At 37.8% G+C, this 26,514-nt stretch overlaps 1 protein-coding gene across 6 annotated transcripts in view; it reads left to right on the forward strand.

Moving 5' to 3' along the window:
• LOC117426356 (tensin-1-like) overlaps positions 1-26,514 on the forward strand; it is a 309,710-nt gene that overhangs the window by 127,076 nt on the left and 156,120 nt on the right. The window lies entirely within an intron of this gene.

Here is a 26,514-nt window from a genome sequence, read left to right on the forward strand (position 1 = left end):
CAGTCCCTATTCAAAATCATTTTAAAAAGTCCTTAGAGAACCTGTGCAGGGTTACTGGAAACCTCTCAAAAATCTGGGCCGTGTTATTATCATTAAGATAGAGATAGAAGTACCGGAGCAGTCAAGAACATGGCCAAGGGATAGTGACTGATGACAGCAAGGAAAGAGTCAATTTCTTTAAATTGCAGGAAATTTCAACTGACTGCTTAGTGCCAAAACTACATGTTGAAATCTTTTAAAATCACTTGCTTCTGAAAACGTGTGTAATAACAGTAGTGTCTTTTATTACATGTGATGCTGCTAAATACATTTGATGTTGCATGTAATTTACAGTTTTAGTATTTATTTCCACAACATTGAAATTGGATTGCTTGTCAGTGACTTTGCATGTCGTAACAATGGAAGATTGTAGTAAGGTGTAAGGGAGATGTGCAGCAATGTATAAGAGCTCTTCTGAAAGCCAAGGGCACTGGTCTACATGTTTGTCACAAAGACGGCCAGAGTGGGTGGCGTCAGACCAGAAAAGGAATACACAGACAGACGGTGATGGTGATGAGCTGAGTGCAATGGCTGCACTCGGCGTTTATTAACAAATAAAAGGGTTGTAAACAGCACAAAAACAGGACACGGCACTTGCGCCAAAATAAACAGACATACAAAACGGACTAACACTAAACAAACGGTGCACGGACAGACAAACAGACACGGTGAGAACAAACACTTTACGTTTACGATCTTTTCACTATTTAGTTTCTCCTCTCTCTCTCTCACCCGTTCTCCTCTTCCGAACACCCAACCCCGACTGCATGCTACGTGTCTCTATATATACTGTTGTGCTGGGATTCAATTACTAATTAATTATTCACTTGAATCCCAGCACGTGAATTAATTCTGTGCAACCCCGTGCTCACATATTACATTTAACCAGCACGTGAAGTGATTTGTGCTCTCCTCGTGCCTAAATACAAATCTACACTTTTTAAATACACGTGAAACACAGACCTGTTTATATCCCGTGTACCAATCTATACACCAACATTAACATACGCAACATCCAACATACAACACAGATCACACAAATGCACACAGGGGCGGGGCACTTTGCCACAATGTTGCTAGAAAATGTGGAATAAAATATGTTGCTTCTACATTGTTGCTTCAAATTTCAGGTGATACTATTCTACACTATGTAGAAATTGTAGCTAGAATGTTGATGGACAACACAGAGAAGACAATACACACATGATATTTCCTATCAAAAATATTATTATTGTTTTTTAGCATCCACATAATTTACCAGCATTTTTTTTCAATATAATAAAATAAACTTTATTCTTAAATATGTATATATAGGATTGTATTAGTAATATTGTATTATTATTATTATTATTATTATTATTATTATTATTATTTATTTCTTAGCAGACACCCTTATCCAGGGCAATTTACAGTCGTAAACAAATACATTTCAAGAATCACAGTACAAGTAATAATACAATTAAGAGCAAGATAAATACAAGGACTTTGGTTCAAGCAAGTACAAGTGTGACAAAATACGATTCAATAATACAGCAGATAACAGTGTCAGTGATAGTTACATCAGATTAAATAACACTTGGCAGATTACAGTACTCAAGTACAGGATTAAATGCAGTAAAATAGGGGGCAGATAAGAGCAAGTAAAGCGCATTTAAGGAAGGGTGATAAGTGTCCCAGGGGAAAAACAGAGGAGTTCTACAGGTGCTTTCTGAAGAGGTGAGTCTTGAGGAAGTGCCGGAATGTGGTCAGGGACTGGGCAGTCCTGACATCTGTAGGAAGGTCATTCCACCACTGCGGGGCAAGGGTGGAGAAGGAGCGGGCTCTGGAGGCAGGGGAGCGTAAAGGAGGTAGAGCCAGTCTTCTAGTGCAGGCGGAGCGGAGAGGTCGAGTGGGGGTGTAGGGAGAGATGAGGGTCTGGAGGTAGCTGGGTGCAGTCTGGTCAAGGCATCTGTAGGCTAGTACAAGAGTCTTGAACTGGATGCGAGCGGTGATCGGGAGCCAGTGGAGTGAGCGGAGTAGTGGAGTTGCGTGGGAGAAGCGAGGCAGAGAGAAAACCAGGCGAGCAGCGGAGTTCTGGATGAGCTGGAGCGGACGGGTGGCAGACGCAGGGAGGCCAGCCAGGAGGGAGTTGCAGTAGTCTAGGCGGGAGAGTACCAAGGCCTGGACCAGGAGCTGGGTGGCGTAGTTGGTGAATAAGGGTCGGATTCTTCGGATGTTGCTCAGGAAGAATCGGCAAGTGCGTGCCAGAGTGGAGATGTGCTGGGAATAAGAGAGGCAGGGGTCCAGGGTGACTCAGAGGTTCTTAGCGGAGGAAGAGGGAGAGAGTGTGGTAGATTCCAGAGGAACAGAGATAGAGAGATCAGAGGAGGGGGAGGAGGAGGAGGGAAAGAAAAGGAAGTCAGATTTAGAGAGGTTGAGTTTGAAGTGATGCGAGTACATCCAGGAGGAGATAGCAGACAGACAGGTAGAGATACAGGAGGGGATGGTGGAGTCAGAGGTGGGGAAGGAGAGGAAAATCTGAGCATCATCAGCATAGAAATGGTATGAGAAACCATAGGATGCGATGAGAGGGCCCAGGGAGCGGGTGTAGAGAGAGAACAGGAGAGGACCCAAGACTGACCCTTGGGGGACTCCTGTTGAGAGAGGGCGAGGTGTGGAGGTTGCTCCACGCCAGGTTACCTGGTAAGTGCGGTTGGAGAGGTAGGAGGAGAACCAGGCCAGAGCAGTGCCGGAGATTCCCAGGTCAGCGAGAGAGTATAGTAGAATAGAGTGATCGACAGTGTCAAAGGCAGCAGAGAGGTCGAGGAGAATTAGGACAGAGGAGAGAGAGGCAGCTCGGGCAGAGTTTAGTGAGTTGGTGACAGACAGGAGGGCGGTTTCAGTGGAGTGAGCAGAGTGGAAGCCAGATTGGAGAGGGTCGAGCAGAGAGTGGTTGGACAGGAAAGCAGAAATATTTACCATTACCCTCATTTTTATTCTGAATGTGTTATTTTTGGCTTGCATGTTTTTCTGTTTTATTTCTGTAAATAAACGTATAAATAAAACCAATTGTAAATAGAGAGACGTTCAAATGTGATTATTGTTATAGTTTTTAGTAGTTATATTATTTTGAACAGAATTCCTAATTATGCAAGGTGACGATTTTTTTCTTCTTCTACAAATCAGATTGGTAACTGTGTAACAATATTTGCAAGTTGTGTCTGCAAGGAATATAATATTAATAATTTTGTCGTCTTTAATGCTGATCCACTACATCTTGTGGCATTAACTGACAAATTGATCATTAACTACCAGGAATGGACCGATTAACACTTATTTTCTTGCTCATATCACCTATATAAAAAAAAAAAATGAAAAAAAAAATCACAGTGAAAAAAATTGATAAGGAGTATCTCCCTCACAATATCACACGTCACTGGCTCTGCATTAAATTTCTCCGCCATTTTTCAAGTTTTGTTTTTTTTTACCAGCGAAGAAGCTAGTCGTATGACTTTTTACATCACTTTCATTGGCTGATTTATTCTATAATGTAATGTTGCTTCATTTGATACAGTTGCTTGCAACAAAGTTGCCTGAAACTTGCAGCTTGCACGTCACTTTTCACAAAAAAAGTATCCCTTTCTACATTTTTCTACCAACTTGTAAACTAGTGTCCCCTCGGCATAAAGGTAGAGATCTCATGTTTACATACTGGGGTCATAGAATTTTAGAATTTGTGGAATCTTCAGTGTAAAACAGAATTTTACTATCTCAGAAAGCTGTTTAAAATAACTGTACTTATGGGAACCGGACAGATGTCCCTGTCAAATGGACATTATTGCATTGAATTTACTTAATTATGTTTCAAGGTTTAAACTGGAGGCCCAGCATTGAGTTCAGTCTTACCTCCCACAGCGCTATGCATAAAACTGTGTGTCACTGTTATAGCATGGTAGTCTACCACAGATTGTACACATTTAGGCTTAACTAATTCCAAATTGTTAGTTTACAAAAGCTCTATTATATGTGAACTCACTAGATTTTCCAAGTTACTTTGGAAGTGGTTTGTTTAAGCACAGTTGTTAATGAATGAGGAACACCAAACTATTTCACAACTGTTACAGTGTGTGAAACCACCAGACTATATCAGGACAGCACAGAGAACAGTGTGCCCTCTAGTGCAAACTCAGTCCCTTGAGGCGAGGTGGTGCAATGGGTGATTCACTAGCCTTTTGTGCAACTGGATGACTGAGTTGCAATCCAGTTCAGTGAGATTATCCATTGGAAATACACCAGAAAGCCACCACAAAAACACAACATCTGCTTGAGGGTGGCCCTCGTAATGAAGGGCAGAGGGTTAAGATTGAGACATGAGGGGAAGTTTTCGTGGTGCCTTACTGTGCCTGATTGTTGCCATTGCACTTTCCATAAACATTATAGGTCAACTCTGTATTGTAGCCTCTGAGGGCACGCTAAATGAGACCTCTTGTACAAACAAGAGGTCTGAATGAAACAATGTAGGTACCATTCAAAACACTTTACAAAGACAGAACCATTACAGTCTGACTGGGAGAATGGTAAGAACCATAGTAAGTTATTCACTGCTAAGAAAAAAGTTAGCTTTTCCTTTTTTGTCTTTGACTTTTAATATAACATAACTAATGAGCTCCTGTAAATGATCTGCAGGAGAGTGGAAGTACTTTTGTTATTTTTTTGGTTTGATAATGCAACTTTCTTTTTTTTTTAGTTACTTACTCTTACTATCATGGGACACCTAATCTTAGAGAACATTTATAAATACTCAAAATCAGGCTGAGAAGAGGGCCTTTTTTTCACAAGCCATCTGATAAGAGTAAGACCACATGCATTCAAACTTTTGCTTGCACAAGTGCAATTTACATAAAGGAATGGACATGTGACTTTGTTCATCAGACTTCATACTTTACTAATGTGTAGCTGATGTCAAGGTCAGTGATAGGTGAACCTTTATCTAGTGTCTGTTGAAGAAAGTTTGATGTGATTTAACAGAATTTTTTTTTTTCATCCTATGCAACCCTATAACTTACTTGATGGTTTGTACTTGGAATCTTTAGTAGATTGGTAGCTGAACTTAAGTTCCTAAAAAGAGTTTCAGATGTCTCCTACTCACAGTCAACACACTGTTGTGCCCAAGGTCACAATGCCATATGTTTCCACAAAAATTTTCATTGCATCACCAAGTTTTAACAGCTTCAGAATGGTAGCTTTTAGCCATACAATTTGCATTACATACAGATTGCAGCTGTACTTTGTCTGAACAGATCAGTCTGATAGGTTGACTGATCTGTTCACTGATAGCTTCACTGATATATACTGTATATATATATATATATATATATATATATATATATATATATATATATATATATATATATATATATATATATATATATATATAACAAATTAAACTGTGGTAGTGAAGTGGATCAGATAATGTGCACACATAAAAGCTATTGTAGAGCTTCTATAGTTTCTTAACGGAGGTAAAACATCCTGAATTTAATGTTAGCTAACTATAATATTTGAGTACAAAATAAAGAAAAGTGTAAAGTATTGTATGCAGGCAATAAAAATGTGCATTATAAATATCATATGGGAGATACTGAAATTGAAGAAGGGAACTATGAAAAAGACCTAGGAGTTTATGTTAACTCAGAAATGTCTTCATCTAGACAATGTGGGGAAGCTATAAAAAAGGCCAACAAGATGCTTGGGTATATTGTAAGAAGTGTTGAATTTAAATCAAGGGAAGTAATGTTAAAACTTTACAATGCATTAGTAAAACCTCACCTAGAATATTGTGTTCAGTTCTGGTCACCTCGTTACAAAAAGGATATTGCTGCTCTAGAAAGAGTGCAAAGAAGAGCAACCAGAATTATGCCGGGTTTAAAAGGCATGTCGTATGCAGACAGGCTAAAAGAATTTAATCTATTCAGTCTTGAACAAAGACGACTACGCGGCGATCTGATTCAAACATTCAAAATCCTAAAAGGTATAGACAATGTCGACCCAGGGGACTTCTTTGACCTGAAAAAAGAAACAAGGACCAGGGGTCACAAATGGAGATTAGATAAAGGGGCATTCAGAACAGAAAATAGGAGGCACTTTTTTACACAGAGAATTGTGAGGGTCTGGAACCAACTCCCTAGTAATGTTGTTGAAGCTGAAACCCTGGGATCCTTCAAGAAGCTGCTTGATGAGATTCTGGGATCAATAAGCTACTGACAACCAAACGAGCAAGATGGGCTGAATGGCCTCCTCTTGTTTGTAAACTTTCTTATGTTCTTATGTTCTTATAATCAAATGTAGGCTACATGAAGTGGCAAAAGTTGTGTATCATTGGAGAAAATAAAGCTTGTCCATTCAATGTAGATGCTTGCATTGATTTCCAATCTGTTGTTGACAGACTTTGGGCAAAGTAATCTGGACTGTGAACAAGGATCAGACACAGTCTAAACTATGGAAGAATTTTATTAACTTTAATGTGGCTAAATGTGTTAAGGTATGTACACAAAAATCAACAGGGACTGATTTGCCCCAACAACACACAGCAAAGCTGGGCTTCACTATAGGGTTCAGTATCTTGACTACTGTCCTAAGGAGTCTCCTTAGTCACTATGTCAGTGCAGTGATGAAGTGACTTTCATATTGGGCAGGTATATACATGCTTAGGCACGGCAGAAGCAGATCTGTGTCTATTCTACAATGAAACAAACCAAGATTTGGGTCTCACTTTATCTGTGTACTTATCAAACCCATAAAACTTTTGGATGGATCTACCGAAACCCAAACTCCTCATACCAGCTATAAGGAACAAACTCAGACTCAAACTAGGATCTGTAATAGCTTAACAGTTTGTTCTGGCTTAGAAACACAATCTAACTTGGAGACAAAATGGCATGTAGGACAATGATTATTACAGTGGACTTGATGGTGTTAAGTGCCAAGCGACCAGATTGAATCAATATAGAAACATATGATGTGGTTTAATAAGAACATTGAATTCTGAATATTAATGATGGTGGTTTTTTTTTATAAATTGCTGTGTGCAATCAAACAATCTGGGTTCTCTCAGTAATGGGCATTGTTGACTAATGGTCATATTTAAGTACTTTATTATTATTTTCTGATTAAGTTTACTGTTTTAGAACCCTTGGCTGTGTTTCACGGTAATTCCAGTACATCTGTAGCTATAGGCAAAATGGATTTTGTTACTGGAATTCTAATAAAACTCATTTGTATCGTTCATTTGCTAAAAAGTCATTCCCAGTGTGGCTTTGAATATTTTTGGCCAGATTTACTAAGTTTTTCCTACTGTGCTAAGTTTGGTTCCAAAAAAATAACAACATGTATTTATTTACAGTATTTTGTTTTATTAATGCTTACAGGTGATTATATATATATATATATATATATATATATATATATATATATATATATATATATATATATATATATATATCAGGAATAAACATGTATTTTAGCATGACATTAGTGTGACACTATAAACATGCAAGAACAAAGCTTGAGTGGTTTATTCAGGTCACCAGAACACAGAGAAATTTACAGTCGTATACACAGAGCTGGGTTTAGTCAACTGTAATATGCTTTTCTCTAGTTTCTCACAAGCACTTATACAGTAGTACAAGCATGTATAGTGCATTTTTAGAATTACCTTTTTTCTTTGTCTCACCATTTTTTGTTGAATATATTTTTTCTCCATCTTCATTTTGATATGTTTTTTTTTTGCCGGTTGGCATATATGTATAGCTGTTCTGAGGCGCAGGTGGTGAAGACCTTTGTGTTTAAAGACGTATCATCTTATTGTTGTAGTGTGACATGTGTAAATAATAACACTGGATAACCCTCCATTTTCCATATATTTTTAAATGTCATTATTTTGAAATCTGGCCATAATTTTCACATGCTTTCTTTGCTGTTTGGTTTATGTAGATGTTCTTTGACAAACTTGGTGAAGACTATCTTACTGTATTTATTAAGAGGGATTTATCTTGTTGTGTGACAATAGTAAATAATAAACATACACAAATGTAATAATGTAGTAAATGTGAATGCTTACTACTATTTATAAAATGAGTGACTTACAATTTACAGGATTGAACGTTTGAGTCATTTATGCTTAAGTCACCAGAACCCCAGCAGCCCTTTTTAATTTTTTGGTTGTAACAAATAGATTCTCTAGTCTCTCTTACCAGTTGTAGATACCAGGGTGTCTTCACAAGGTTTATGTCAAGCACAGTGCTCTTTGTTGTGGTTTTGTTTTCTTGTTTGCCCGTGAACGCTTCTGTTGTGTATTTAACTTGTTTTACACAACTATAACCTAAGAACCACACATACACACCAATAATTGTAACTATGGTCTTTATACATAACTACGTAGTTCACATTAACAAGGCATAATATAGTATCAATGCACCACCAACTACACATGTGAACTTGGGAGCCTTACACCTGAAAGTAGTGCTTAGAACTAATAGCACTGGGTACATACGTTACAGCTTTGCTGGCTGGTGTGGGAATTTCAAAACGAGTCTCAGCCTGCAAATTTTGCAAACTTTTGAAAATGCGTTGGAGAAAGCATACTGTAATCTCAATCGATGCAACATTGAGAAGTTATGCCTTTTTTGTGTATGGGCTAGGACTCAATTATCGGACCATGTTTGGGTTCCTCAGCATGTAATGAACCCTCTTCCGTCAGATTTGTTTGGTAATATTTATTAAGCTTGCTCCTCTTCCTCCATCCTAATATTCTGTTTTCAAGCTTTTATTATTAATCACATGTATAGTCTAAGGTAGGGTTTCCCAATCCTGGTCCTGGGGGACCCCTGTCTGCTGGTTTTCATTCCAACTGAGTTCTCAATTAAATCAAATCCTTAATTGAACTAATAATGTGCTTAATTAGATCTTTTTAATTGTCATCAACTCCTAAAAAGTTGCCGATTTCAAGTTAATTGTATAGTTAACTTGAAATCTCCAACTGTTTAAAAGCTGAAAACAATTAAAAAGGTCTAATTAAGCTGATGAATAGTTCAATTAAGGGTTCAATTAAGTAACTGAGAACTCAGTTGGAGTGAAAACCAGAACATGCAAAAAGAGCAACTACCTTCAAGTATCATAAAAATGTATTTGTTATTTTATGGTGTTTTCAATCACTCCAAGCAGTTCTGGGTTCTAGATATTATATTATTAGAAAATATAAAAAGCTAAATGACATTTGAAGCTGCTTACTCTTTAATTGAGATTTCTATTGCGGTAATGTTCTTCCCTAGAAGAAAACAATTTCTACTTTCTGAGCTTAAGAAGTGGCTTGCCCATTGCAGACAGTAAGCATTACTCAATGTACGTCATGACACAGAGCATTGAAATGGCACTGTTTATCAACTGATTGAAACAACATGCAACATGCTGCTAACCCTATCCAGCTACAGAGTGGAATTAAACACTTGGGTAGTTATTATCCAAAAGGTAGTTATTATCCAAAAATACATCTTGAAGTCTCCTTCTAAGTGATTCCATATTTTCAGCCTGAAATACAGTGGACAATGAATGGTTTTGGCTGGTATTTTAATTATTAGACTTCAATTACCATTTGAGTTTTCTTTCAAACACAGTTAAAATAATTGTACAAATTCAAACATCTAAGCGGTCATGATTTGTAATTAAAAAAAAAAAAAGAAAGCAATTCTGTACAAACTTTTACTGTTTCAACAAAAGCCTTTGAAAAATAGGATTTTCTTGTACTGTAGTAAATCAGTTTGTTAAGATTAATCTCCCACAGACACACACACACAGATGCAATCAATAAAATCCTCCAACATACTTGTAATATTTATGATAAAGTCAAAGTCACTAAACTTCAAAAGGTCTGAATCTTTAACTATTACAGCACCCAATGGAGACAATTCATATAGACAGATGCTTTGGCATTAGTTTTACCTCAGTGCTGAAGCTTCAATGATTATCCCCTATAAATCCTTTGAAATTAATGAATCATGAGTTGTGTGAGTTAAAGCCCCTTTGTGTGTTACATATTGAAGGGGTTTCTATGTTTTTTTCTGGTTTCAGTGAACCAAGTAGACACAAAGGCCCAGATTTATCAATGTGTAATGTGTAATAATATCCAATACTTGCCTCTTCAGCTTCCTTGCCATCTAAATGGTTGAGTTGGTCACTCCGTACCCCACTGGGAAAAACAATGTCTGCATTTATTTAGAGCATTTTACTGCACAGTGGAATCTCCCTTGATTGCTTCAACCCCCAAACTGTGCTTGTTCCAGGATTAAGAGGTTAAATGCAAGTCAGTTGGATTCCCCAGCACAGTAAAATTCTCTACAAATCCCAGTTGGGGTATAGGTCTAATGCTGTCAAGTAGACTTCAGTACCTTAGTTTTATTTTCCTGACTGCTTAATCTTTATCTTGGGTGAAGCACACCCTGCCAACACCCTATAGATCCACTCCCTGTGCAAAAGGGATTATGATCCCACTTGAAACCACCTGCATTCCTATGTGCAGGAAATGGAGCTTAACATTTTAGGTGAGGTCCTAATGCCTACTATATCAATAGATCTACAGTGTGGTGGCAGGTTAAAATGACTTCACCAGATTCACATAACGTTTAAGAAACTAAACGACAGTACCCCTTTAAGGCTTTGCTCTGTGAAATATTTGCATTTGTTTTCTAAGAACACCAACGTAATTTAAAGGTGTAGTGTCTCATACGGTTTTATTGCATTTTATATTTTGGGCAGGTTATACTGTCTCTAGGTGATTCCTCATTTTCCTTTGTCTACATCTTTTTGTTCCCTGAGTTATAGCAGAGCGTGCCAAATGACATTTTGATAAGCTACCATACATTCTGAGGCATTGTAAGGCTTATAAGATAATAAATCAGTTTGTAGGCTGCTACAGGTAGCAGCAGGAGCATGCCTGTTAGTTTACAAAATGGAAAAAGGCTTGGAAATGTCAGGAAGCTTGCATGCCTGCTGCTACAAGGGAATGTAAACAAACTGGAAAGCCAACACAGTTAGGTTAGTATGCACAAGGGGAAACAACAGAAGAAGGAATTTACAAATCAAGTCTAAGAATTACACAAGTTTGATTACATGTGCAGCTATGGCCAAATGTTTTGCATCACCCTATAGAATTAACTAACTTTGCTTCATAAAGTCGAATGAAACCTGCTGAATAATGTTACGTTAACATATTGAATTACATACCGCTTTGTAGTTTTCCATATACTTAACATAAAACTGACAAAAATTGAAATATGTGACATTTTGAAATCTAACATGAAATATTGTACTACTATTATGGTTTCCCGTAGACTTTTGCTATATCACTTTATAGTTTCTTTGATTTACATGATGTTAAATAAATGATCTAAATTTTGTTCATATATTATTATTATTTTTTTAAAATATTCTAGGTGATGCAAAACTTTTGGCCACAGCTGTACTTTGGTGGCTTCAACTATTTGTTACAGAATGCATTACCATAAACCTGACCTTTCACCTACAGGTTGTACAGGGTTCAGGTAACAGCTCAGGTAGTAAACAAGACACAGTCTGTTCACCCCACCCTTAGCATTCCTAGTACTGTATCTCAGAGGTCCAGGGCTGATCCCAGGAGCTGATCCAGTCTCTATGGATATATCTTGAAAATCGTGCTTCTAACTGCAAGAGTGGAAGGTTGTGGTAATATCAACAATTTAAAGTGAAGGGGATTAACTACTGCATGTAGTTTTTGTTATTACTGATGCAATCTTAGGTAAAACTCCCACACGTCCCATATTTTAAACATGGGCTTATAAAGTAACAACCTTATACTGACATTTCTTTTTTTTATTAAACTTTTATTCAACATTTGGAACTGTTCACTGAGCTGACTACACTGTTTCCCAGTACCAGTAGTACTATCAGATGATTCCTTCCAGTAAGGTGCAGATGCTTGCGATCTATGTTGATGTGTGTTCCTAAAACCCCTCAAGAGTTGTCGATTGTTTTTCAAATCTTACTTAAGGGTGCAAATGTGTTTTCTAGTCTTCTAGGATATTTAAACACGTTTTATTTGTGGTATTTTCCAGTCACTTATTTTTTTTTTGCCATCCACCAATTGCTGCGTTACAGATAATAGGACCCCACTACTCATGTTCTACTCACATTGCCTCAACCAATTTGGATGCAAGATTAACTTTCTGTGAAAGATCACTACTGAAATAATATTTAAAAAAAAGCCTCACTTTGATTAGGTTCTAGTGCATTAGTTCACCACAACAAGTTTGAAACTCGAAATAAGGATGTTGGATTACAAACACAGACCTCTAATAAAATAAGATGTTATTTAACAAAATGAGTTGCAATAATATACTTACTTCTCTGCCGTTCCTGACTTGAGATTTTAAGGTAGCATTCTAATAAAATGTTTTTTGGTTATTACTGCATCTCTAAAAAAGTTGTCTACAACTTTAAGGGTCTGCTTGGGGTCTTGATCCCAGGCCTGGTGGAATGAAGCTCATCCCCAAGCTCTGGTGTTCAGGCCTGGCTTAGGTCCAGTGTTTTGTCTATAATAAATCTGCTGAAGAGGCTTTGAGTTGTAATGTAATGCACTGTCTCTAAGGAGTGATGTTTGGATTATGGTGTTGATGAATAGCACATGTTCTTTCAACTTGAGCCAACTCTGGAAGGAGCTCATAGTTCACATCAGATATTTAAAAAAAAATCAGTAAAAGGTTATGGAGATATGAGATTCATCTGGAGAAACTGTTTGTTCGTAGTCCATTGGAACACAAGTGTATTTCCATGGACTGCTCTGTTTCTCCTCTGGCCCCAGAAGGCTATGTGAAATATTTTATTAGAAGAAAATGTATATCAGACCCACCCAAGGGATGCTGGCTTTGAAAGTTCTGTTGCACATGTACAGCTATAGCCAAAAGTTTTGCATTACCTAGAATATTAGGATTGAGACATAATTTTAAAAAAAATATGAACATAATATATATCTTTTATTTAACATCATGTAATCAAAGAAACTACAAAATTATATTGCAAAAGTCTACCGGAAGCCATAATAGTAGCACAGTATTTCATGTTAGATTTTTTTCTTTTTGTCCGTTTTTTCATTTAACGATATGGAAAACTACAAAGCGGTATACAATTGAATATGTTAAAGTAACATTATTCAGGTTTCATTTGATTTTATGAAGTAAAATTTGTTAATTCTATAGGGTTTTGCAAAACTTTTGGCCATAGCTGTGGGGCTGTGAAAAATATATATTTCCCCTTGCTTAACCTTTACATCGCCTGTGATGCGAGCAGTTGACACTTAGTTGTGTCTCCCAGTGTATCGAAGACAAGAGACCTCAGGATGCCTAGTTTGGTGGAAATTAAAGTTTTTATTAACAAAGAATAAGGTGTAAGGCAAACCGTAATCTTTATTCCTGGTCACGCAGGGTCCTGTTTTCAGATACTACAGAAAAATAATTGTAGTCTTTTGACATCTTAAAATTAAGATATTGTTTTAAAAGGCAGATAGTATTTGTTTCCAGGAATGTACTTCAGAAAATGCTGTATGGGCTAGATTTACCAAATCGTTTTAATGTGTGTGTTTCTGAAATTAAGAGAATCTTGGTTTGAATAATCAGTGGATTAATTTTCATTTTATGTCAGAATTATTTTTCTGGTTAGGAGATTATCGATCTGAAAGGATTTATCATTTGCCTTGGATTTTAGCTACTTCCAAAGAGGGACTTTAAGTATTTATTTATCTTTTAATAACAAATGTGTACTTAATTTAAATGTGTGTCCTATTTCATATTGATTGTTTTAGAATTATTCATTATTTGAGTTGCTACCCTTTTGTAAATAGAAAATTGCATGTTTGAAACCCACCACTTATTTATAACTACACCATATGCAATACATACTTCTGCACAAGAATCAGGTTGGCTTCCTTTCTTTAAGGTGACCTATGCCTTTTAAAATCAAATGGTATGTTGTTTGTAAATACATTTACAAAAAAGAGTGAACATATTAAAACACACACACACACACACACACACTATCAAATGTAAACATTAGGTTGTATTTGTCTTTGGGGTTTTATTTTCCACACAATAGATTGCTATTTATTCACAGTGTTACCTTTGGCCTTTACAGAAAGAAGTGGGGATTGTTTTGCCCATTTTTTTCTCAGACCCTTTACTTACTAAATATCTTGCTAACCCTTTAATGAGCAAGACATCTCACACGTAGAATGGCAGCAGTGTGGAGTAGTGGTTAGGGCTCTGGACTCTGGACCGGAGGGTTGTGGGTTCAATCCCCAGTGGGGGACACTGCTGTTGTACCCTTGAGCAAGGTACTTTACCTAGATTGCTCCAGTAAAAACCCAACTGTATAAATGGGTAATTGTATGTAAAATAACGTGATATCTGTATAATGTGAAATAATGTATAATGTGATATCTTGTAACAATTGTAAGTCGCCCTGGATAAGGGCGTCTGCTAAGAAATAAATAATAATAATAATAATGGCCCAGTACCTCTAGGAAAGCAGTACAACTGGGGATGTGGAGGATTTTAATGAGCAATCCATCTCACAAGTTCAGTGGTACCCTAAATATCATTAATTTCGTAACAATGCTGAATAACTGGGTGGAGTATATGTTCTCTATTTTACCCAAAATATGATTTTCCTGAGTGTTGACTGCCAAGACTGGTACAATATTCAATGTAGTGTTGTCCTTGGCAGTCCTTAGCCAAAAACCTAATTTATAGTCATTCTGCATTGGTAGTAAGTGGATCATATTTGCGGTATGATGAAAGATCTGTGTAGGTACTGTTTTCTACGTAGACACAGAGGCCCAAATTTATGAAGGGGAAAAACTGACCACAAAAAGCCATGTAATGTGCGTGTTCAGTACGGCCGCACTCAGCCTCAAAATAACGACCTATTTTATAAGACTAATTAGGTGAAGCAGGCGATTCCGCAATCAAACAATTTAAATACCCCTCACCGCAATTAGTGGTGGAGAATTACACACCTCTCACAATAAATAGCGGATTTGGGTCAAAAAGAAAATGAATGGCACACAAAGGTCTCAGCCTGGTACTAGCCATGGCGATGAGGATGCTTCGAAGCGAAAACTGAAATTTACCAATATGGAAGTGGAGATTTTTACTTGTAGCGCATGAAGATGTGTTACAAGCTTGAAATACATCACCAGGACAAAGGAATAAAATATGGAATGTGTGGTGGCTTCTTAATAAACAAATGTACCACTCCAGAGTTTGTAGTAGGTTGCTTATACATTGCGACGCATCTTCCAGTTACTGTGCTTCGCATATTAGTTCAACTTCTTATTTCATATAGAATAATTCCAGGTGTATAGACTTTTCAAACTTCAGAAACAATACTTTTTATTTACTTACATCCATGGCAGTCAAACAGGTGGAAAATCCTTCCATTGTACAGCAATATGTCCAACAACAATAACTCCATACAGCTGCATACGAAAAGTCTTCAGTTTAACTACGACTTATATCTTCTTAAATTCTTATGCAGTTACAACTCTCCTATTTCTTATGTATGTCTGTATTTCTGACTCTATGTATGATATTAAAGCATATCTATGGTCTATAATATAACTACATTATTCAGATGTGCCTACAACCAGCTGTACTGTATTTGCTCCAGCTACAAACTAACTGCGTCATCGGTCCCTCTGTCCAGATGCAGGAAGAAAACAAACTCGGCGCCGTTTATTTAAAAAAAACACAAATAAAATAAAAGGTTTTAACAAAACAAATACTGCTCACAGAGCAAAAATAAAAGTTTAAACAAAATAATCACGAACACTAAACACAAACAATAGGACAGGCTGGGCAGTTGCTGTCACTGTTCCTATTTATATTTTAGGTCCATTTATAATATAATACACTCTCTCACTCTGCTCTCATTCTCCACTTCTGAAAAGCCACCCAGAGCAGGGAGAGCTGTAGGCTTATATGCAGGTGACCATCTCCTGATTAGCAACAAATTAATCACTTAATTAATTCGGGAGATGGACACCTTCTACACAAGGTTTTTAATGTTAATGGGGCTTCCCATCCACGATGTGAAACAATACAAAACAATAACAAAACACGACTACGCCGTCACATTTATAAATAAATAAATCCTAACAACAACAACAACAACAACAACAACAACAATAATAATAATAATAATAATAATAATAATACAACAAACAAATACAAGACCCTGAAAGACGGCACCTCTCTCGTCCTATATAATAAATACATAAATACAAAATAACACAAATGAGACACAGGGGCAGAGGGGGAGACCCTGTTATACAATCATGTACAGGGCTCCTCGCCCTGTTACACATGTATATGAGACACAGGGGCAGAGGGGGAGGCCTTGTTATACAATCATGTACAAGGCTCCTCGCCCTGTTACACATGTATATGAGACACAGGGGCAGAGGGGGAGACCCTGTTATACAATCATGTACAGGGCTCCTCGCCCTGTTACACATGTATATGAGACACAGGGGCAGAGGGGGAGACCCTGTTAGACAATCATGTACAGGGCTCCTCGCCCTGTTACACATGTATATGAGACACAGGGGCAGAGGGGGAGACCCTGTTAGACAATCATGTACAGGGCTCCTCGCCCTGTTACACATGTATATGAGACACAGGGGCAGAGGGGGAGACCCTGTTAGACAATCATGTACAGGGCTCCTCGCCCTGTTACACATGTATATGAGACTTTTTCTTTAGTGCGCCTTGAAATATCATTCCATCTTTTCTTAATCTCCTCCATCGTGTTTATAATAATGCCTACACTCTAGAAGTAAATGCTCTCGTTAGAACCTTGCTTTGCCACTGTGGGGAGACCTTTTTAAGTGCTTATAAGAACCTTTTTTACATTGATTCTATATTCCCTATTTGCAGACTTTCTTTTTTCTCATGTAAGCTATGAATCATGCATTGAAAATTGGAGTTTGCCAAACAATATGGTATCATAAACCGCAATTTACAAACTGACGATCAGAAGGGTTAAAAAATTAGCTCTTTGCAAAATGTTATTAAATGTTTCTTTGTCCTTGAAAACGATGTCTCCTTCTTGCTGCAGACAAGTCTCCCACATCACCTTGCCTTTTATATAGCCTACTGTATCACTGCGGCAAATCAAGCAAATACGAGGCCTGCAATTACCGGCTGCTTTAATAACGGAATATACCTCATTTGCAAAATTCCCTCCCAATTTTAGCAGTTTCGTCCAGAAACGCCCCAGAATTACATATGCATATACAGAATTACATATGCATCAAGGACTAAAGCACACAGAGACATTGCCACCGCAAATCACGTCTTAATTGCGTGTTTATGCCATTGCGTGTGTTTTGTAAATCCCATCCAAGAATACAGAACCCAAACAAAACAAGAAAACAAACAAAGGCAGTACTGCATGCAGGCAAAAGGTGCAGCGCGCGTCGTTTATTTTAAATAATACAAAAATAAAACAAATATTTAAACACAAAAACAGTGCAAAGATAAAAAGGTAAACAAAAACAAATCACGAACACAAAATAATCACAAAACCCAGGTCAGGCTGGGCAATCGCCTTCACTGAACCTATACTTTTTGTTTTTAGATATTTCTCTCGCCTCGCGCTCTCGCTCTCGCTCCTCCTCTGAACACCCCCCCACCCCACAAGTGCAGAGATCTGCAGGTTTATATGCAGGTGACCATCGCCCGATTTAGCAAACAATTAATCACTTAATTAATTCGGGAGATGGCCACCTTCTGCACAAGTTTACTAATTACTCCTAACAAAACACACGACACTTCGCCGTCATATATACATAAATTATTCATAACACACAAATACAATAATAATAATAATAATAATAATAATAATAATAATAATAATAATAATAATAATAATAATAATAATAATACAACAACAATAAAACAAATGCAAAACAATAAACTGCACAGGGGCGGAGGGGTACCCCGTTCTATAAATAAATAAACAATATATTTAAACAGCAGGGCTTTGCCCTGCCCACTTTTCATGTACAGGGCTCCCGGCCCTGTTACAGGCCGTAAAACATGCGCAATCCTTTTATGAATCTGGGCCAGAGAGTCTGTGTAATGCTGAAGTGTAGTGCCATTTTGTTTATTTGGCATTGATACATGGAAAATAAAGATGAGGGTGTGCTTGTTACAGTATAACAGCCTAGTGTGAAAACAATGTTAGTTGCTGAAGCAGAAGTTAAATTGTTGTACTGATTAGTTTGTAAAGGAACTGCAACACAGCCTACAAACCTGAGATGTACCCAGGCATGTTTTGTGTAAACTGGCCCAGGAATTCTGATGTGTTTGTTTTTTGTTTTACTTTCTTTAAATTTATGGTGCGGTGCTGCTGCACTATAAAGCCAGTGGAGCAACCCCAAACAGCTTGTTCTGTGGGAGATGTTTTGATAATTCTGGCTGTAAACTGCCTTAAACAGTCTTTAAATCACAACTGCACACTGCCATGATCTTGACAGACACTTGCAGGTCCAGCAACACCACCAGGGATATAATAAAATGTTGTTAAACATGGCTTGACAACTATCAAATTGACTAAAGAAAATATGGTCTGATGAAAACGTTTGTGAAACATAGCCAAACAGACAGTTACTATAAATTGTAAACAGCTTTGCTTTTATGCTGAAAAATTATACATTTAATACACACTTTACACAGTCTGTGTCAAATGGGAAACTCAATGTTCATAAAACAAGTGGGATAGCTTTGCTGACCACTATAAACCACAATGCACTCTGTGCATCACCACTGCAAATGACCATGAACTGTTTGGAATGCCTGTATTACAAAATGACCCACCAAAGCAGATGAGATAGGCTGAAGTGAACCTTTTGATGGGAAAGCAATTTTGTATGCCTGACTAATAGACATCTGGCAGTCTAGACCAGTGGTACGCAAAGTGGGGTGCACAGAGAGTCAGTAAGGGGGGCTTGACTATGACTAAAGGGGCAGTTCTGTAAAAACATGTTTTAAAGGATAGAACATTTTTACATTTACATAAATGACAGCTAATTAGTCCAAGTTGTTACCTTTCAAATGAGCAATTGACGATCATTCTAGGACTTGTAGAATTGGAAAAATTATCTTTGAAGTGGCGAGTTTCAGTGAAACTGCAGTGAACAGAGCCGAAATGGCGACTTCCATGTATGTGACAAGAAGTTTAAAAAAAAAGCAGTAATGTTTTAACAGATGTTTTCTCCTGGATTTAATGTAAATCGCTTATTTTTTAGATTTAACCAAAACAAATCCAGATTTAGCTAAATACATAAATGTTAACAAACACATTCTTAAAAGTTGGAGTGTAAAGGTGGATCTACACTGGAAGCGAGCGAATAATTTAGAAGTGACTGGAATGTAGGGGTGCGGCTACACCACCAGAGAGACACGAGTGGCCAGTCTGGGTGAAGTGAGCGACTCCACAGGAATAGAAAAGTGTTCTATTTTTCCCACCAGTCACGAGTGACTAGAGTGAATCAGACCATTCAGAAGCAGTCAGTTCCCAACCCACCCACAAAACCACATCCAGGATCAGCTTCAGCTCTATTTCCAGGCACTGCCCCAGGGTCAGTCCAAATCCCTGCCCCAGCCTCTGCCCCAACCCCAGTTCCAGGATAAGCCCCACCTGCAACAGCTTTAGCAGTATGGACTTTTGGGACTGTGGGAGAAGGTGGAAGAGAAGGGGAAATTATGTAAATAGTTGTTTGTGTACTGTTTTGTGGGTGCAGGGGGTGTATTGTGTTGTATTACTGCGAGCGTGATTGCATGTGTTTGACCTCTTCCCCCTGTCGGAGGGACCTCTCTCTTTGCCATTCGCCTGCCATTTCTCTCTCCTGGGTGTGTGGCGACTTCACTCCTTCTTTGGCGTGTGTTGGCTTCACTTGCTTGTTCTGTAGTCTATGTGCTGCATGAGTGGTGTTGTAAATGGAGCTCTTGCGTTGGATTGGGTGGGAGAACAGCGAGAGACATAAGGACATGGTCAAGTGACAGTTTCTGCTAAAATATTCGCTTTGGATGTAGATACAAAATTCACGTCATTCGCTTTCAGTGTAGCTCCAATGCCAAATCAAACGCGTCAATGGGCATGGGCTTGCATGTTAGCTTCAGATATACCGCTTCAGATTTATTTTTGTAGATTTATTGCTGAATGATAATGTTGCATGATTTAAGTTGCATGTATTTTTTCACAGATTTATTTGTTAGAAATGTTAGCTAAATGTTGACTTGCCAAGGTAAATAAAAATACTTAAATTCACAGATTTATTTGCTAGAAACTCGCTAAATGTAAAAAGAAAGATTGACAGACTGATTTTAAATGTTGAATTTGTGATGCTCTTATGTATTTAGCTAAATCTGGACTTTTTGTGGTTAAATCTCAGGAAAAATACGCAATTTACATTAAATCCGGAAAAAAACACCTGTTAAAATATAAAGGAGGAGTGGCAACAAAATGTATGCTAAGAAAGGGGGGTGTCACTGGTATAGACTATAGACTATAAATATGCTATATATATATATATATATATATATATATATATATATATATATATATATATATATATATATATATATAGACTCAATAGAAGCCTACAACTAAGATACTTCTTTGTGGAAATTAATCATTGTTTTTTTGTTTGTTTTTTTTACTGGAAAGGTATGATGAATATGTCTGCTATTTAGTCAGTTATTATTGTCAAATAGTCAAATATTTACTTTGGGAGTTAAAGTTAAGCTCAACTTTGAAGATGCATTAAATGTTCAATTAATACGTGGTACATGTTCAGGATATGTGAATGCTGCTATATATATATGTATATCTGGCTACAGTGCTTCTTATCACATTCCTGACATTTAGTCTTGGGACACTTCAGTTATAAGACCACAAAACTTCAGGGTACAAGTACAGCATTGTTGGGTAGACCCTGTTTATGCCAGGAAAACATGCCCTACACCAAGACAATGCCACATTAAATTAGGTCCTCATAAAATGTATGTCATATCTTTAGGGTAAAAGTCCTTAAAGTTCTGCTTTAGAAGTAACCAGGGTGTCTATAAAGAATTTAATGTGTAGCCTCAAATCCATACCATTACAAGAAAAGTATTTTGTATATGTTTAAACCATTAGCAGACGGCATTACCAGCAATGGCAGCACAATGGATTTTGGAGACATATTGCAGTGTTTCTAACTGTGATATGGTTTAGAATGTCTTGGTTCACACTGTACATTTGTGATGCCACTGACTTCTAAAAATGTGATAATGTGGTAAGATTCTATGAATGACTTGTACCAGTGCATTGTCCATTATCACAGACACATTGCATTGCTGCTGTTGTGCAACTGAAATAATAATAATCTTTAATAATAATAAATGCCATTAACAGACCTGTCAACTGTCCTGTATTCCCCGGAAGTCTCCTGTATTTTGGACCCTTCTCTTGGACATCTCCCGGGACAGATTTTCTCCTGTATTTTGCTCAACATTCTACTGTTAAACCCCCTTATGTCAGCAAACTTTTAATGTCTGCAAAAGTCATGGAAGTTGTGTGATTACTGCAATCCCAGTCTACCTAGCAGGGTTTTTGGACCCAGGGGAGTCCTGTGGCAGGCATGCATTCAGTGCGCGAGGCAAGTTCACATACCTTCCATGCACCTGCACCTGCACCACCCCACCCCCTCACTCCCTCACCCCCTCACACCCTCACCCCGCCCCTGCTGCTCTACAAGGGAAACAGTAAAAAAGGTATCACGGATTGCACCACCACCCCGCCCCTACTCCCGATTTTGTATTTTTAAAAGTTGTCAGGTATGCATTAAAGGTATTTTTGAGTAATGTAATAACACTAATACAGGTAGGTGCTGTCTTCAGAATCTGTGATGGTAACCTTACAGTCTTCCATCATCTGGTGAATTCACTTGTTTCATTACTTTGTGGTAAATTCCACAGTGGAAGTACCCTCATGACATATTCTTGCCGAGAAAAAATTCTTAAAAGGAATTACTCGAAAAATACAAGTATATTGCACATTATGTCGTTTAATAAACTGTTCTAATCATTAAAATACACAAATGGTAAACACTCTCCGTGTGGTATCATTATTTGTTTCTCAACACACACAGCTGTGCCCAAGAAATATAAACAGTTTTCTTATCCAGCAACAACACATAACAATTTAATGTTGCCTTATAGAATTGGAATGCTTTCTTGTGAACATTATTTTTACTAGAATAAACTTGTATCCATATTGGGAAATTCACCTGCCACCCTCTGTGTTTTATAGGGTAATAAAAGCTCATAGTAGCTCTTGTAAAGCGTACAATATTAGACACAATACACGTTTGGCATTTTTGACCAAACAAAGTCTGGGTCAATTGGAGCTCATTGCTGTAATACAGGTAGACTGCCATTCCGAGTGAATACAAAAGTGTACAAAAAGAGATTGGGTGCACCCTAATTAAAAGGCTGAGCATGACTCTCAATCTAAGCTAGTGTGACTCCTTTGACTCTTCTAACCTAGAGTACCCAAACTCCAGCAACACACCTGCATATTTACTTACTTTGATGTTTGTGCCCAGTCTTAAGCCATGGCTGGGCTAAGTGCATTCTAGCAGTTTTACATCATACTCCAGACCCCCTGTCCGAATCCAGGGCTGCTGTTTTGCCAAACCCCACTCTCATTCCTTCAGTACAGGGCAGTGTGTTCCAAGTACTCACAGTTTATGGCTGCCTGCCAGGCTCTTAAGGCTGTATTTGTGTTTTCCAAGAGAGGAGGCCTTTTATGGTAGAACTTTTCTGTGAAACCAGAGGGCACTTATTCCAGAGAGCAGTGCACAAGGGAGATCGGAACTGAGAAATGTTATTATTGGACTTGAAAAAGGAAAACAAGGATGTCACTCAGGCAGGTCTTTGTTGGCAGACAGCAAGGCAGAGGCACAGGGAACATGCTGTTTTTATTTTGTGTCTTTTTTTTTTTTTTTTTTTCATTTTCAAAGTCCAAAATGAAGACATTTTCCAAAAATGGATTTGTGGTACTTTGTATTCTCTCTGTTTTATACTACTAATTATATAATGTTTTACTCACTGTTTTGCTTCTTATAACATCAAGCAAATACTTTGCAATACAGTATGCAGTATTCACCTTGGACAGGACCCACCTTTTAATCTGCTCAACCTTTTTGATTTACATTATTTACAGTACAGGTATACACTATTTATTTATTATTTATTATTTATTTCTTAGCAGACCCCCTTATCCAAGGCGACTTACAGTCGTAAACAAAAATACATTTCAAGAATCACAGTACAAGTATTAATACAATTAAGAACAAGATAAAATACAATGACTTCGGTTCTAGCAAGTACAAGTATATGACAAAATACAATTCAATAATGGAGCAGATAACAGTGTCAGTGATAGTTACATCAGGATATAATTAAATACAAAATACTACAGATTAAATAACACTTGTGACAGATTACAGTACTCTGAAGTACAGGATTAAATGCAGTAAAATAGGGAGCAGATAAGAGCAAATAAAGAGCATTAAGGAAGAGTGATAAAGTGTCCAGAGGGAAAATAGGAGTTCTACAGGTGCTGTCTGAAGAGGTGAGTCTTGAGGAGGCGCCGGAATGTGGTCAGGGACTGGGCAGTCCTGACATCTGTAGGAAGGTTATTCCACCACTGTAGGGCGAGGGTGGAGAAGGAGCGGGCTCTGAAGGCAGGGGAGCGTAGAGGAGGTAGAGCCAGTCTTCTAGTGCAGGCGGAGCGGAGAGGTGAGTGGGGGTGTAGGGAGAGATGAGGGTCTGGAGGTAGCTGGGTGCAGTCTGGTCAAGGCATCTGTAGGCGAGTACAAGAGTCTTGAACTGGATGTGAGCGATGATCGGGAGCCAGTGGAGTGAGCGAAGCAGTGGAGTTGCGTGGGAGAAGCGAGGCAGAGAGAACGCCAAGCGAGCAGCGGAGTTCTGGATGAGCTGGAGCGGACGGTCTATTATGCAGCTTTTTAAAAACTATCCAAACGCAAATTAATACCGTAGCATGTACAATAACACACAAGGAGGTGTAAGTTCTGTTATTGGCTTCCCCATATCATCCATCTCAAAAATGCAAACGTGTCATAAGCTGTGCAACTATATCCTCACACCAACTAAATCCCTGTTGTTGTTTTTAAATGTGATTAAAAACCAGAGCACTGAATTTCCCTCACGAGAGGACTTATATTCTGTTTACAGGGGCTTTGTCACAACACTACAAAACCACAAAAGGTTTCTGTATGTCTGGTAGGTGTTGTCCTATAATGTCTTACAGAGTCTTACATTGTCATTGCCAGTTAGAAACAGAACAGCTCAGTTTACTTGCAATGTCCATGTAACGACACAATATCCCCTTTGGTCAGATTTTGATTAGAGATTACCGTTTACTGAAAAAAACTGGTTATATGAACTCTATGGGGTACAAGAAATCCAACCACTGTGGTTCCATAGGCTCATACCACTGTACATTAGCTGCAGAGGCTGAACCATTGCCACAGTAGTGCCACTACATTGTGATGAAAGGTCATTTGGAAAACACTGAACATGATCTCTCCTGACTGATCTCTTCCAACTCCCCTACTAGGTACTCTGTATAACTAAAGAATTCAGGAAGCATGCATGTGACTGCTAGAGCCCTATTAAAATTGGGAGGGTATGTTTTTTAATGTTGAGTTTCAGATGTACAGTTGAGTCTTTGTGTCAGACCTTTGCATTTTAAAGTTTTCAATGACAGCTAGATTAAAATATTGGCTATGGGTAAAACTGCAACAGTGGAGACCGCTCTTTTCACTTCTATCAATGCCTTTTGATGTTGCTTGGTAGACAGCTTATGAATCAAGCCTCTGTCGTCAGTTTAAAGAGCAGCACAGTACTAAGAGTTGATAAACATACTGAGCTGTCTACACGGCAACTGCATGACAGGTTTTTAAGTATGAATACGGAAGACAGAGTATTATTAACTGTATTCTAATCTAGTGTTCAAAAATATTGGCCTTAAAGGACCTATATCTTTCATCGCAGTTGACTCCACCTGTAGTGAAGTATTGAAGCAATGATAATTTAAAAAATCTAAGTGTTACTGTGAAACTTTCATGTTTGTAAACATAAATTGGTGGGTATCAAATATATGCTGGGTGTCCAATCAGGCAATTACTAATATTGTTCTTCTCTAATTTTTTCAGCTGTGAAAGGTCTTTAAGCAAACATATATATATTTTTTTTATATTATTATTTTTTAATGTAATATGTCCTTTGATACTGAAGTTGTGTAGATCCATTTTCGAAAAATTAAGAATACCATTACACAATACTGGAGGTCAGTGGTGGGCAACATGAGGTAACTTAAGGGCCAATTTTGAAGCTCTCATATAGCCTTGAGGGCTGCAATCCCCCTTACTATAGAGCTCCATTATTAGAAGTTATATCCCTGAGTGGCTCACACTGTAAAGTACGACTGCATGGTGTGCAGGGGAGTCATACAGCAAGCTATGGGCACTACAATGGGTATACAAAAGAAATTAAAGACAAATCATATTCCCCAGTTGATTTATGACCTTTGATGTTTAAGTAAAAAATATGAAACAATTGTGCTGAAACATATATTTCTGTGATACGGACAGCATGGGATAAAAAAAAAAAAAGCATTTAATGTAAACACTGCCGAGTTCTGAAACATTTAAAGTTCAAACCCCTCTTGGGCTACTGTGATTTCAACCATGAGCACTTGGACTCTACATGAACTAACCTGCATGAGCCAGAGATATTCAGTGAAGGAGAGTTCAAGGTAAATAGTCCCCCAAGGGCTTAGAGAAAACAAAACAGATGAGTCTGAGGAAAAAAATGCAGAACATGATTTCAAACATATAAATACAGAGTGCCTCCGAATGAGTTCTCATTTAACCAGGGCCTAGTCCCTGCACTCTTTCCTCTTTAAACCACACACTGGAAAAAAACTATTTCAAAGGTACAGCCATTCTTATACTAAATTGTACAATAATCATACAAATGATATATTCAGACATGTTGACATACCCTGGATATAATTACATTTACTTTGGGAAACAGGTTTGTGGTTCTGGTTGTCTGTATTGGTTGCTATGCTGCAGTACACAGTTGCAAGCCATGCTTTCAGTTAGTGTTGCACTTGCTTGGTCATTTCATGTAGAGGACGAAATTGTCATCAGCCTTTCAATGTTTTCTTTCCTGTCATTAACCACAGTATACTAGTTGAATTATAGCCAAATGAAATCCAAAATGTCTGTAGGAGACTAGGAGTGTATGATAAAAGCTTGGTGAAGATTGGTCT

The sequence above is a fragment of the Acipenser ruthenus genome, chromosome 11 (genome assembly GCF_902713425.1).
Source record: "Acipenser ruthenus chromosome 11, fAciRut3.2 maternal haplotype, whole genome shotgun sequence".
Taxonomy (NCBI): domain Eukaryota; kingdom Metazoa; phylum Chordata; class Actinopteri; order Acipenseriformes; family Acipenseridae; genus Acipenser; species Acipenser ruthenus.